Source organism: Artemia sp. Qi Xiang Cuo, chromosome 17 (genome assembly GCF_049724085.1).
Source record: "Artemia sp. Qi Xiang Cuo chromosome 17, ASM4972408v1, whole genome shotgun sequence".
NCBI classification, from domain to species: Eukaryota; Metazoa; Arthropoda; class Branchiopoda; order Anostraca; family Artemiidae; genus Artemia; species Artemia sp. Qi Xiang Cuo.
In genome coordinates this window covers 37,703,604-37,714,403 of record NC_142810.1, presented here as the reverse complement: position 1 = coordinate 37,714,403, position 10,800 = coordinate 37,703,604, and the positions used below count along the sequence as shown (strand labels likewise).

At 34.5% G+C, this 10,800-nt stretch overlaps 1 pseudogene; it reads right to left on the bottom strand.

Annotated features, from left to right (window-relative positions):
• Positions 1–1,227: 1,227 nt before the first annotated feature.
• LOC148942165 (actin 302-like) lies at positions 1,228–10,259 on the bottom strand (annotated as a pseudogene).
• Between the last annotated feature and the right edge of the window lie 541 nt (positions 10,260–10,800).

Here is a 10,800-nt window from a genome sequence, read left to right as displayed (position 1 = left end):
ATAAACTTCCTCTTCAAAACTAGGTTTAGCCTGATTATAATGTTTCAATATTGTAGAATTTAAAACCAGGCCCCAGCCAATACTGAATTTCCTGACCCTCGAAGATAAATCGTACCTGGCTTTCTATATCTGTTAGTAGATCAAGAGAACCAGTCCCATCATTCCATAAGTAAGGCATTCCCACTCTTTCTAGTGCTGACTTAATTTGGGATGACCACGACGTTTTCGAACCATAATTCAACATCTGATAATAAGCTGTTCTTACTAGTCTATCTTCATTGCACATAATGAGCTTCAACCAAAATGAGCTTCAACAAAAATCAACCAAAACAGGCTTATATCACCTTTCAGAATCTGTGAATGAGTTGTCTGATGTAACCAAAACAGTCTTTTATAATACTGGAGCTAGAGGGACTCCAACTTCTATGCCGCTTCTTCACCCTAAATCTCTGCTCCATATTCTATGACTGGTAAAATTTTTGTATTAAATATGCTTTTATGCATTTTTAGGTTTTTAATTCCCATTATTGTCGGATTTATCAAAGCTGCAGGCATGACCACTTTGCCTCTAATAATTATTTCATCCATTTTCCGATGAAACAAATCCTAAATGTTTTATTATTTTACTTACATTTACTTCCTTATTATTAAATTTAAATTTATAATTATCTTCACCACTTGCTTTCCTTTTTTTAAAAATAACAACTTTACTCTTATCAGCGTTCAGCCTTAATTTTTCATCTGCAAATATTCTTCTATGAGACTCAGAAGCGTCTGCAGATCTTGCGGTGTACTAGCAACCAAAGCAATATCATCTGCAAATAATAATAATGATAGTTAAGGGTCCCTAGACTAACTTTCGGAGCCCATCTATTCTCTAGAAAATCAACAGCATCATTTATAAAAATATTAAACAATTTAGGAGAACATGTCTGCTTTTATAAATTATGGCGCTTTTAAAGTGATCACCATTTAGTGTTTTGGAAAACTCTTATTGATATTACTTGAAACCGGCTTAGTGTGAGCTAATGACGCGAATTTTTGAAGTTCAGAAAACTCTGTTCTGTCAGAACTTAACATCAACCCTTAGACAACGGATTTTATAATTTGGGTGTCACTATAATGTATACCAAAATAAAGAAAAATCTGTTTTGGAAATTTGACTAGTTCGTGTGCAAGATACAAAAATACGGGCAAATCTTTTAAAATGAAAAGGATCAAACAAATTCAGAAACATTTTCTATGGACAATGGATGGCCCAGGTCAGTCATATTTCTGCTTGGAGACCCACGTCTGTTGGAATGTAGATAGAGATGCAAGAATTGCGCCTCCAATCCAAACGGAGTATATGCGTTCAGGTCGGGCAACGATTTTAATTTTCATTGCGGATGGTGCAAGCATGGTCAATTCCTTTTGCATTCAATCAGCAATGCCAGGGAACATGGTAGTACCACCTGAAAGAGAAAAAAATAAATCCAATAAATCATACGTTATGCTAGAAAAACTCTCATAATAAATAAACTGAAAATTAAAATGAAATGAATTGAAAAATGGTAAAGCTTTTAATAAAACGGATAACACCGGTAAATCTTTACTTTTTTTAATATTTTTATTTTTTTAAAGTATTTACGGAAAGGCAGTTTAAATCATTTAAAAACTGAAAAAAATAAAAGGATTCTTTATAAATGAAAATTGTAATGTTTGCTCATTGATTGAAGCATTTCCACAGTCAATATTAATAGATGTTCCGTTCTGGCTTGCTTCAACATTAATTTTTTCCCGAAAGTGTTGCTGAACAAAAACAGATTTGTGTGTACTGCCGTAGTAGGTAGTAAATTATACTTGATCACATTCTGGGGCTTTCCCTACTGTTCCAGTGTTAACTGATAATATTTACTGACAGTTTTCTGCTAGCTCCTGAAAAGAGAAGAGTTAGGAAAAAAAACCGTCTGCTAACAATTTTCAGCAGCGACTAATTGGGTAGAATTAAAAATAAATGCAAGTTAAAAAAATAGTGTAGCCAAATGAAAGATTTATAGCCAACGAAAGACATATACGCATTAAAAATTGTAGCTCGTTAGAAGACGCAGGCTGTGAATGGGTAATTCTTGAAAGAAACCTGTCAAAATTTAGTTTTGACTCCAATAAAGAAAAGCTAAATTCATATGTAGCAAAGGCAAAGTGAAGTTATTAAATTAGCGAAAGTGCATATTATATTTCTATATCAAATAGCTTTACTAAACAGGCTTTTCAGTAATCCTCTCGATATTTTCTTATAATAGTTAGCTTGAACATTTATTTTAAACTGAATTAAAATTTTGATAAAATACCAAGCTTTTAGAAGAGACTGCCAACCTACAAAACTTTCATTTTTGGAATATTCTTTTCTGGGAATTTGAGGTATTGTTGAACTAGAGGAAGTGGTTTGCTACGCTCTTGTTAAATATTTTAATTAATGATAAGTAGTTGCTCTTGCCCCAAGGCCATCTCTAAATTAACTTGCCTTGTTTTTGGATGACTAATAAATTGACTTAGTTACCATCGTACTCCACCTTCCACCCCCACATAATTAGTCCTCGTTATAAAAAAAAGCAAGTAATGTTATTATTTTGAAGCTTGGTATCCTTTATAAGTTCCAACCTAATATTCAAGTGCCCCAACTGTGTTTACTTTACCAGTGATTCATATAGATTTTTTTTTTTTTTTTTTTTTTTTTTTTTTTTTTTTTTTTAACTGGTTGTCTCACGTTAGTAATCTATTTGATTTATATTAACATAGAAATTAGATGGCACTGAAGAGCAAGCTCTATCTTAAACTTGCATGTGTGTACTTAGCTCAAAGAAGGCTAGAACGTGAACAGCTCAAATGCCGAATCGATTAGCCCATGTTGGAAGCAGAAGCAAGGGAGAAATATGAATAAAAGATGAGTTTCTGGTTTTATTGTGATCGACTAATCTATTTTTGTATTGCTTCATGTTTTGAGCATTGAGGGTAGTATAATAGATGAACAATTTTAAATCTGGAGCTAGTCGAACTGGCTTCGAAGCAAAATATAGGGTCACTGAGTAAGCAAGTAGGCATCTTTTTTCAAAGGGGGGAGTGTTTAGGAGGAAGTACATCATCCCAAGGAAAACGATTAAGTTTTAAAAACACAAGAATTAATGTGAAATTTATACAAATAAGGGGGATAATGTAAATATCTTTAGGTTCTAGGAGTTGAGTACGTAAATGCAACGCCCCCCTTTGCGCACTTGCCATGGGACGTTAATGTACATTTTTTGGAGATTCCATGAACCATGGTGTCAGAAAGGCTCATAGAAATTTGGTGTCGCTGAATGATATGGCCTCTATAATATACACAAATACATAGATATATATATATATATAATATATATATATATATATTTAAGTAAAACGATTAATTTTTAAAAACACAAGAATTAATGTGAAATTTATACAAATAAGGGGGATAATGTAAATATCTTTAGGTTCTAGGAGTTGAGTACGTAAATGCAACGCCCCCCTTTGCGCACTTGCCATGGGACGTTAATGTACATTTTTTGGAGATTCCATGAACCATGGTGTCAGAAAGGCTCATAGAAATTTGGTGTCGCTGAATGATATGGCCTCTATAATATACACAAATACATAAATATATATATATATATATATATATATATATATATATATATATATATATATATATATATATATATATATATATAGATTTCCTATCGATTATTTATGATCTAAAACCTTAACTTACGGTTTTAGAGCCCCCCGTCGTGAAAACAGCTATACAATATTCGTATTAAACTCTACTGTATGATGTGGATCCTGCAATGAGTCCCATATTCTTTCATGAATAGTCAGTTGATAATGACGTGAATGCTATATCAAAATTAATTGTAATACGGAGACAATTTTACAAGTTTTAAGGATCCTTTGAAATACCCTTCTTGCTCATGCGCATGAATTTACATTTGGGAGTACTGAGCTTCTTCTTTCTAGTTAAATTTTCAGCTGAAAGTAAGGGACAGCGTTAAAACTTAAAACGAACAGAAATCATTACGTATATGAAGGGGGTTGCCTCCTCCTCAACACCTCGCTCTTTACGCTAAAGTTTTAGTACTTTTGAAAAAAGCTTCTTATTGTTCCAATTAAACGAACAAAGCGTTTCAGGAGTCGTTCTTACAGAACTGGAACAAAATTTAAACTTTAGCATAGAGAGCGAGGTGTTGAGGAGGAGGCAACCCCCCTCATATGCGTAATAATTTCTGTTCGTCTTAAGTTTTAATGTTGCTCCTTACTTTCAGTTGAAAAACTTGTTTTCTTATTTAATTTCTGATCGTTTTTTTTAAATAATCCCAGGAAATCAGGCACCAACTCCACGGAGAAATACCATCCCCACAGATATATCCTCTAGAAAATTCAATCCCGGTGAAAATTTACCCAGGACAATAACCCTTAACAACTCTACGCGTAAAATTGAGACGGAAAACAGAAAGTCAGAAATATAAAACCCAGTGTATAATTTCCTTTGACAAGTTCAACCTCTGGAAACTTACCTCCCCATTGAAAGTTCTCCAGTTAAAAAACCCCAAGCAGAAAACTGTCTTGCCCTCCTAAAATGTATGCATGTTTCCCAACAACAAATACTATGCATAAACAAAGGGCAATTTTTATACTTAATGACCTTTCCTCTGGGGATAGGGGGGGGGGGGTCATGTTATATCCAAAGGCATATTTACTGGGCCTTTGAACTATCATGAACAAAATGGTTATCTTAAAATTTTAATCAGACAAATTTTGGCGAAAAGGAGTGGGGAAGAGGCCTAGTTAGGGGGCAAAATCTTTTTGGTCAATTAAAAATGGCACTATAACTTCTAATTTCTGTTCAAATGAGCCCTCTCACGATGTTCTTGGACCGCTGGGTCAATACGATGGCCCCTGGGGAAGAAAACAAATAAACACGCATCCGTGATCTTTCTTCAGGCAAAAAATACAAATTCCACATTTTTGCAGATAGAAGCTTGAAACCTCTACAACAGGGTTTTCTGATACACTAATTCTGATGGTGTGATTTTCATTAAAATTCTATGACGGGGTATTTCCCCCTTTTTTTGAAAATAAGGCAAATTTTCTCAGGCTCGTAACCTTTGATGGGTGAGACTAAACTTAATGGAACATATATTTTTGAAATCAGCATAAAAATACAATTCTTTTGATATATGCATTGGTATCAATGTATCAAAGTTCCATTTTTTAGAGTTTCGGTTACTATTGAGCCGGGTCGCACCTTACTTACAGTTCGTTACCACGAACTGTTTGACTAGTATGTTAATCTTGTTTTAATAAGAATCTTACCTGAAAGTATTGTGTTGGCATAAAAGTTCTGCCTGATGTTGCATTTCATGATGCTATTGTAAGCAGTTTCATGGATACCGCAAGTTTCCATCCCCAAGAAAGATGGTTTAAATAGTGCTTCTGGGGAACAGAATTGTTCATTACCAATGGTAATAACCTAAAAAAAAAGAAAAAAAAAAGTAAAAATCCAAAATTCAAATACGAAAATATATTTGAGCCACTTTTTTTAGTTAATTGTAACCAATTTTTGACCTGTAAATGACTTTTTTGATCTTGTATTATCATAATTTCTAGGCACGACTGCTGTTTTTTACTCATAATTTAGCCGAGAATGACATTTTAGTCGTGTTAAACATCAATTTTTAACTTTAAACAATGCTGAATTTTTGGAGCTCATTATTTTTCAAAGAATGATGCTTCAGTCACCATGTAGACGAAACTCATACTTAATCAAACTCAAAAGTGATTTCATTTCACAGCCCATAGTTTAACCCAGAGTGTTCCTTAGATAACACATATATGTATTTACTGTAAAATAGACTAAATATTGAATACATATATGTCTATATAATGTTTCGGAGGTAATTACTTGGCTTAAAAAAAAAAAAAAAAAAAAAAAAAAAAAAAAAAAAGAGAGAGAGAGAAGAGGAAGAAAAGGACTGTCATCCTACTCCAGCAATTGAGATAAAATTGCACTTGAACGAGGCTTTAACCTTACTCATCTATACAGTTACCTACGACAAAACAGTATAACCGAACCGTCAACTAAATCAAAATGTCCAAATCCATGCAAAGTCGTCATCAATAAATGTAAGTCGTTGTAAATTTACAAGCAAAAGCACCTTAAATCTAGTTAAATATTTCCAAGTAGTAATTTTTCATTAGGGCTCATCTGAAGAATACCACCTGCCTTAACGGGTTGCGACGCTTTACTTTCTTTACCCGGCATAGTGGAGCGTCTACCATAAGATCTTTATGGTATCCCTATGTTAGGTAAAACTTGTTAAATACATGCATACTAGTAAAACTATTCAGAAAATACATACAAAATAAGATTGGTTCTATCCTTAAGGATTTCCCATGGGTCCCTGAAACGCAAAAAACAATTCTGGAACAACTTGAATTTGATATTTGAAAAATTTTGATATTTTAAATTTGATATTTGATTCTCGAAATTGCCATTATTAAAATTAAACAGAGTTAGAGGAGAATGGGTATTTAATATTAAAATCAAAATGCATTCCCACTACTTAATTGTTTTTAAACCTATTCAAATTATTGCATACATTGAGTAAAGTTTTAACCCGCGCCAATTAGGAAATAAAGCTGAAAAATCTCTATCAGTGTATATAGGCAAGTGGCCAAAGACAGCAGAGTGCATGTTTACACGGTTCGTTTTGACTAAGCACGTACCCAGAGGACTAATGGGCCTGTCCCCCAAATTATTACGATTTTCAAAACACTAGTAACCTTCTGTAATGTTCACACAAAATTTTTACGTTATTGCTTTGGAAAACTGGTTCCTGCCACCAAACAACACCACAGTAAGAACAAAAAGATCTAGCATAATTACTTGATTTTAGTGAATATTTCTCTTCTTTTTGCCATACCAAAAATTCAATATCCTCTAAAATGAAGTCGTAGCTACCACTCCCACTAAGCTGTAGAATTCTCTGATATTGTCCCTCGGGCAATTTCATCTGCCTTATCTGTGGATCGGGAAGCTGATAGCTCCTTTCGAGAGAAGTTGACCTTACTGCTGTGGCCATTCCGTGTTCAAAATCAAGAGCGAAATAAGATAACTTCTTCTTGATATTACGAACTATTTCTCTTTCTGGAGGGCATAACCTTGATATATTGGAACGGTATGAGATACACCATCTCCAGAATCAAGAACTATACCAGCTCCATGACCTTAGGCATAAAGAGAGAGAACAGCTTGAATGGCGACGTACTTTGCAGGGGTTTTTAAGGTTGAGGTAAAAATTTCTACAGTTTTAAGACTTGCTCGAATAAGATTTTTGTTACGAGTTTTCTGATGTTTCAATTTCAAATTTTTATATGCATTAGGGTTAAGATGGATAAGTGCCAAACACCTAATAAACAAGAATGTCATCTAAAATACTTTCTTAATTTCATACTAAGAATTTCCGTATTAGTCTCTTTCCAGTTCCCACGGCCGTACCCAGGATTTTTTTTCGGAGGGGGTTTTACTATTTTTTTTGGGGGGGGGGGCCTACACAAAAAAAAACTTAAAAAACGCATACAAAATTTGCTTATGTCCATTTTTGTTACGTTTTACGTGCCAGACCAATATTTCAGGGGGGGGTCACCCCCCCCTAGATAAGGCCTTGCAGATTCTGTCCCTGGTATCACCAGCGGGGTTGATATTAGAGCAAAATTTAAGCCATATTAAGAGCTTTTAACGAAAAGCCCCTCGTTTCTTTTAGCCAATTCTACGATTATTTCACACCATCATGAGAATACGCCCCACCCTCCCCTAGAAATTATTTCCTGAGGGCGGAGTTGATATCAGAGCTAAATTTAAGCCATATTCAGAGCTTTTACAAAGCTGCATCGTTTCTTTGACTGGGATGTTAGATTTCAGTCCCCTCTCCCAAAAAATTCTCAAAAATTCTCCCACCTTATCTTTAAGCTCAAGAGTGTGCTAGTCCAAGGAAATGAATGCCACCGTGGTAAACTATAGATGGCATATGGCAACTTCTGGCACTCTGATTATTCCAAAGACATTTACAGATATTTTCATTATAAAAATATGCTTTTAAATCCACTGATTTATGTTTTAGCAATCCACACTCAACATGATGCCCCCATGGCAATGCACGCCATGGTGGCAAACAATGGATGGCACACGACACCTTTTAGCTCCCCTCGGTATTCCTAAGACATTTTCAGGATTTTTTATTGTTAAAAATATGCATTCAAACCTTTGATTCGAGGTTTTTGCGAGCCTGGACTTTCATAATAACCTCCAAAACACTCCAAACCACCGTGGCATTAAACGCCTGCCATCCGCGTGGCATTGAGCAGCATAACTCGGCATTTCACTACCAGAACATGATACTCCATAGAAATTCACACCACCGTGGCAAACTATGGATCCATACCGCACCCTCTGATACTGTCATTATTCCAAACGCATTTACAGATATTTTTATAATAAAAAAAATACTTTTAATTGCAATGATTTATGTTTTACCAATCTACCCTCAACAAGGTGCCTCCAAGGCAACTCACGCCACCGTGGCAAACTATGGATGCCATATGGCACTCTCTGGCACTCTCAATATTCCAAAGGCATTTACAGATATTTTCATAACACAAATATGCTTTTAAATATACTAATTTACGTTTTAGCAATCCACCCTCAACAAGATACACCCATTACAATTCACGTTGCAGTGGAAAATTAGAGATGGCACACGACACCCTCTGGCTCCCCTCAGGATTCCTAAGACATTTTCAAGATTTTTTTCCTGTTAAAAATGTATTTTCAATCCATTTATTAGGGTTTTTCGCGAGCCTGGAGTTTCATATTAACCCTCAAAATACCCCCCCCCCCGATATTACACGACTACCCCCCCCCCCCCCCTTACCAGTCACGTAGCATTGAACAACGGAACTTAAAATTTCAAACCAAAAAATACGAAAAAAATTACGATTCTTTGTAGTGTTGTCTGGTGGTTAATATTGTCAGTGTTACGTCTGTTGATGTTTCAAAGTGCATTTTGGAATTTTTTGGCTTTGTGTCGTGATTTATCTTTTCAGTGTCACCTCTGTTGATGTTTCTAATAACAACTTGGATTTTTTCTCGGTTGAAACCTATGACTTTGGATTTTTTTTTGCGTTGTGCCGTGGTTTATCTTTTCAGTATTACCTCTGTTGATGTTTCAAAGTGCACTTTGGAATTTTTCTTGTTTGAAACTTATGAAATAAGATATTTTTGTAGTGTTGTTTGGTGGTTTATCTTGTTAGTATTACCTCTATTGATGTTTCAATGTGCATTTTGGAATTTTTCTTGCTTGAAACGCATGACAGGATATTTTTGTAGTGTTGTATCGTGATTTATCTTTTCGGTATTACCGCTGTTGATGTTTCAAAGTGCAATCGAAATTTTTTGGTTTTAATTTGCATTTTGTAATTTTTCGGTAGGCAACGTTTGAATAAGGATAATTTTGTAGTTTTGTGTTGTGGTTTATCTTGTCAGTGTTACCTCTGTTCATTTTTTAACAGAGGTAAGTGTATTTTGGATTTTTTTTGTTTGAAGCGTATGAATTAGGATATTTTTTTAGTGTTCTGTCGTGCTTTATCTTGTCAGCGTTACCTCTGCTAGTGCTGCAAAGTCAATTTGGGAATTTTTTCATTTGAAACGCATGACCTAGGATAATTTGAAGTGTTGTGTCTTGGTTTATCTTGTCAATGTTACCTCCTTTGATTCCTCCTTTGATAATTTAGGATATTTTGTAAGGTTGTATCGTGATTTATCTTGTCAGTGTTACCTCTATTGATGTTTCAAAGTCCATTTTGGAATTTTTTCGTTTGAAACGTGTTACTAGGGATATTTTTGTAGTGTTGTCTCGTGTTTTATACAGTCAGTGTTATCTGCTGATCTTTCAAAGTGCATTTTGAAACTTTTTCGTTTGAAACGTGTGAAAGGTTATTGTTTGCAGTCTTATGTCGTGGTTTATCTTGTCAGTTACCTCTATTGATTTTTCAATGTGCAGCATATCTGAATATTTTAGGTTATATTAAGTTAACTACTTTTAAAATAGGTTCCTTCAGGTTAGGTTAGTTTGGTCGGCCATTCTAACCTACCCAGAAGAAACTTACCCTAAAGCATCAACTGAAGTAACATTGACAAGATAAACCATGGCACATCACTACAAAGTTTTCCAACGAATGATTCCTACGAAAAACTTCAAAAATGCAATTTCAAACATCATGAGAGGTAACACTGAGAAGATAAGCCACACTACAAAACTATCCTGAGTCATATGTTTCCTACGAAAAAAAATACACTTTGAAACATCAATGAGGTAACATTCACAAGATAAAGCACGAAACAACACTTCAAAAAATATCCTATGTCATACGTTTAGAACAAAAAAAAAATTCCAAGTTGCAATTTGAAACATCAACAGAGGTGACACTGACAAGATAAATCCCGACACAACACTAAAAAATTCCAAAATGCACTTTGAAACAACAACAGAGGTAACATTGACAATATTAACCACCAGACAACAGTACAAAGAATCGTAAGTCATACGTTTCAAAAGAAAAACAATCCGAAATTCACTTTGAAACATCAAGAGAGGTAACGTCATACATGTCATACGTTTCAAATGAAAAAATTCTCTTTTTCTTTGAAAATTCTCTTTTTCCAAAATTTTCTTTCAACATTAGTAGAGG